Here is a 4,060-nt window from a genome sequence, read left to right as displayed (position 1 = left end):
TTTATTAATGTTTTTTTAATTTGATATTTTGTAGATGACCTATTGTGGGACTGTGATGATGAGTCCATAATTTGGATCTTCCACATGTGGGCCAACAAATACATCCGAAAAAAGTTTGTCGTCGCTAGGAGGGAGCTGGTCAAGCCATTTTGGCTGACCAATGACGTAGGGCTCTAGTTCAGGCATGTTGGCCCAGCGCGGACTTCCAGGAGGAGTCCGTGAAGAATAAGGCGAATTAGGCATCGAACCCAACGGATTCCTCTACTATGTACCGCAGGGGATTTTCTTCTATCAGCATACTCAAGAGGAAGATGGTAAGTACAATACATTCTCTTTTAAGATTTATCATTATTTTATAAATATTATGCTAATTTTTTTATTATTTTATAGGAGGCAGAGCTCGATCAACCACCCAAGCAGATGGAACTATTTGCCAGATGCTACAAAAAGAAAGCCGATGGCGGCTGGAGCGGCTGGAAGGCAGCTAAGGTGGCTGTAAGTACCTTAGTAATTTAATTTTTTAAAAATAATTTTGGTGTAAAGTTCTAATAATTTTATTTGTTTTGCAAGAGACATTCTAGAAGCTGACGGAGGATCATCAGTCTCAGGCCACGGCAGAGGACCACAAAACCCCGGCTGAATCAGAGGATTCAGTGGCGATGACCGAGCAGCAGCTGTGGATGGCTACAGTCGAGGGCAAGAACAAGGACCGTGTAGGCCTTGGTTCTGAGGCCCACGTAGCCATAGCCATCGCCACCCCCACCGACACCGCCACAATCAAACCCGATCATGAAGAATTGCATCTGTCAGCTGGAGACGATGATGGTCGATATGATGGCCATGATGAGGGAAATACGGGCCAGCTCCTCGACTACGGGACCGTCACAATTGACCGCCTCCACTAGCACCCTACCACAGCCTCCGACAGACCCTTAGCGCCGAACGAGGACAATATGGACGTCACTAATGCGGAATGTTGAGGTTTTATTTTTATTTTTTAATTTTGTAATTGGATAACATTTGATATTAATATACTATATATTCACTAATTATTCATGTTTCATAATATTTATACGTTCCATTATTTCGTATTCAATTAATTAAATTCATAAATATAATAAATTTTACTAAAATAATTTAATTATTTACTAAAATATATAGGTTAAATTATTTATTAAATACATAAATTAAATTATTTATTAATATTTTATTATTAAATAAAAAATTAGGAATGATTTTAGTAAATATAAAAAAAAATTACAAATCTAAAAAAAACCGTTCCTAAAATCATTGCTAACACAATTCTAAGAACTTGTTTTTAAATAGGACCTACAGTTTCTAAAACAGTGATAAAATACTGTTCCCCACAAAAAATAAACCGTGCCTAATATTCAAAAATTGATCACTACAATTTCAATGAGTGTTCTTAAATATATCAAAAATGCAAATAAATACAGTTATAACATTCAGGCATGAATATTACAAAAAACGTTCCGAAGATAACCCAAATTAAATTACATAACTGTTGTAAATATTATCCAATATGTTCCAATTAAAAAAAATATATATATTTAAATACACTATTAGGAATAATCAGCATCAACGTATTACAATGACCGTCCAAACTGAAAAGGTCCTTCCAACCGTCTAAACTTCGATTCAAATTAATTTCTTTGGTTTCTAATTGTGCCAAATACCGAAAAAAACATTCCTATAATCTTCTGAAATCCCGTATTTTTTTTTGTGTAGTGATGCAAAAAGATATTGTTAACAAATACAAAAAATTGTGCCAAAGTAGGATGGAAGTGTTCTTCTATTAATTTCTTTGTAGCGATTTCGCCACTGGTTCGCATGGATATATTAAATTCCCGTTGCAAATTGGCAAACATACAGAATTTGAAAAATTTAAGCATTTTTGCCACGAGATTTCATCCACAGCAAAATCCTCTAATTATTTTGCACGGAATATATGCAACAAAAAGCGTTGCTAATGTATTAAAACATTATTGGAAAACATAATTAACAATCTTTCCAATGAATATCATTCGTCACATAATTACAAATTTATTACAAAATTTGTCGCAAAGTCTTATTATTACGACAAAAGTATTCCATGCCAAGGTTGTAACTTGAAAGTCGTTTTAAAAATTGTCGCAAAATATTCCATTAAACCTCAACGACTTTGTAATCTGTCACCCGAAGGATCAAAATTATGAAATATCAAAAGTTACAAAACTATTTTGTAATCGTAGAAAGATAATGGATAAAAATATTGAAGTGCCAAAATTACAGAACAAAAAATATATTTAAGCATATATTTAAATCTAATTTATTAAATAATATATTTTGATTTGGTCATATTTAAATTTGATTCAGGGACTGTAATGAACTACTAATATAAGTTTATAAATTTAGAATATCAAGACAGTTTTAAAATTTTGTACTTAATCCACGATATTTATTCTACAATGTAAACAACCACACACTTTACAGATTAACAACTGAAACCACTAAAATGAACAAGTAAACAATCACACACTTTATAGGTCGCGTCGTCATAGAATATTATCCATTACATTGTCTATGAAACGTCCAACGTAGTCGAAGGATGACCCATTTTCAACCAAAGTCATCCTACTCTTCAATTTCATCGCTTCAACGTTGTCCCGAATCTCACTTTGGGGCTGCATCAGGTGCCTGATTCCGTTCTCTATCTCCTCAGCTTTTACAATCATATTACTACCACCCATCAAGTTCCTCTTATAGTCCATCTTTATCTCCACGGCCACTCCCAAATCCTTCACCAACTGGAAAGCATTCATTTGCTGCTCGGCTGACAATGGCCACACTGCCATTGGCACTCCGCACCACATGCTTTCAAGCGTCGAGTTCCATCCACAATGTGATACGAACCCTCCCACAGCACGGTGGGACAAAACAGCCATTTGAGGAGCCCAGCCGATCACCTTCCCAATCCCCGCATTACGTTCCAGGAACCCTTCTGGTAGTACTTCTTCCGGATTTTTGTACTCGCCTGGAGTGATCCTGAATTTGTGATCCTCATTAGGGGGCTTCCTCAGGGACCATAAAAATCGATGGCCACTCCGTTCGAGCGCCACCGCGATCTCCTTCACCTGGCTGTCATCATCGAAGCACCCCTTGCTCCCGAAACAGAGAAAGACCACTGAAGAATTATGCTGCTCATCAAGCCACTTCATGATCTCATCATACTTTGGGTTACGATTATTTTCATTGTCTGAATGAAGTATTGGTCCGATTGAGTAAACTGGTGGGATGTTGTCATCCTCTGAAAGGGACTTCATTGCGTGGGATTCTAATTCCAGGAAAGTGTTTACCACGATTCCCTTGGTTTCTCTGAATCTCTTGGCGTAATTGAGAAGCATCGAGCTGCCACCAATCTTATGAAAAATGAAAGCAGGCAATAACTTGGCAGGGACTGGTAATTTGTACGACGGAATGGACAGCTCCTCGCTTGAGTTCTCGTACACTGTCACGTCTTGATTTTGATAATCTCTCAGGCCCTGGAAATGGAACAAAAGCCCCAGAGTTGAGGCCCCTGACGTGTAAAACACATAGGTCGGAACGCCAAACTCGTTAGCTACGTCAATCATAGCAGTGCAAAACATGTCAATCACAAATCCGGTGAGCCTACAGCCTGGACCAAAATCTTGGACTATTTTGGTCACGGAATTTCTCACAGGATCCTTGTGACTCTCGATGAATTGGCCCTGAAAGGTTATGGGAGAGTTCGTGGACGTCGACAGGGTGACGTCTGCAATGTCCATGAAACGAATCCTGGAATTGGATTCCGGGGAATAGGAATAATAAAAGTGTGAATTCTAAGTATTTGTTTTTCATTATAAAAGTCACTCATACGTTTAAGTAATTTTTTAATTAATGAATTAAAATTAGTTGTAAATGAATAAAATTTTATTCAAAAATACTGTTAAATAAAGTATATTCAATTAAAAAATAAATAGATAAATAATATTTATACAAGATTAATTTGTTGAAGTGATTTTTAAATGCTTTCAGAAAA

The 4,060-nt window shown here is 36.6% G+C and overlaps 1 pseudogene; it reads right to left on the bottom strand.

Moving 5' to 3' along the window:
• Window positions 1–2,436: 2,436 nt before the first annotated feature.
• On the bottom strand, window positions 2,437–3,858 carry LOC148784819 (UDP-glycosyltransferase 71E1 pseudogene; annotated as a pseudogene).
• Between the last annotated feature and the right edge of the window lie 202 nt (window positions 3,859–4,060).

The sequence above is a fragment of the Sesamum indicum genome, linkage group LG12 (assembly GCF_026168435.1).
Source record: "Sesamum indicum cultivar Baizhima isolate 11 linkage group LG12, ASM2616843v1, whole genome shotgun sequence".
Taxonomy (NCBI): Eukaryota; Viridiplantae; Streptophyta; class Magnoliopsida; order Lamiales; family Pedaliaceae; genus Sesamum; species Sesamum indicum.
This window is presented reverse-complemented; position numbering and strand designations above follow the sequence as displayed.